This window comes from Octopus bimaculoides, chromosome 13, assembly GCF_001194135.2.
Source record: "Octopus bimaculoides isolate UCB-OBI-ISO-001 chromosome 13, ASM119413v2, whole genome shotgun sequence".
In the NCBI taxonomy this organism is placed as follows: domain Eukaryota; kingdom Metazoa; phylum Mollusca; class Cephalopoda; order Octopoda; family Octopodidae; genus Octopus; species Octopus bimaculoides.
Genome location: NC_068993.1, coordinates 33,427,881 through 33,428,595, shown reverse-complemented (window position 1 = coordinate 33,428,595; position 715 = coordinate 33,427,881).

The window sequence follows — 715 nt, the reverse complement described above, 5'->3', positions numbered from 1 at the left end:
ATATATATATATATATATATATACCCCACATCAGCATGTGTAAATAACCTATTGTATATAAACAGAAAACCTGTAATTACAAACGAATGTATATTTGACTTTAAACCTAGATCTATCCTTTTTCCGATATTGATATACATGTACACACACACACACACACATACACACAAGTCAGTTATTTTTATAGTTTTCTACAATTATTTCCCATCAGGTCTAAAATCGGAAACACAGTTTTCTAAATATAACTGCAAGAATTATTTTAGAATCAAGCCATGAGTTCTAAAATTCCATCTTTTGTTCTCTTTCACACAAAGCCTTACGCTTGTGACGAGAATTTAGCAACTGTGGGATAAAAACTTGATGGACATGTTTCAAGTCACGCGTAATTCCATGTGAAGTAAAATCTATACAAATGATATATACAACCTCGCTGGGCATGTATGTATGTGTGTCCGTGTATTCATGGGTATTTTCCTGTCTGTGATTTTGTCTGTTAGTCAACTTACTATGCAACATTTGTGCCATCTTGCCATAGCATAAGAAATGTCGTTTCACTTCCGTTTGTATTTCTATTTCTCTGCTTTTACTGTTTTAATTAACTCCTTATTCATTAGATAATGGAACACGTGAAATCCACAATATATTCACGTTTTACCCTCTGTGTATGTGTGCGAGTGTGTGTGTGACTGCATATATATATATATATATATATATA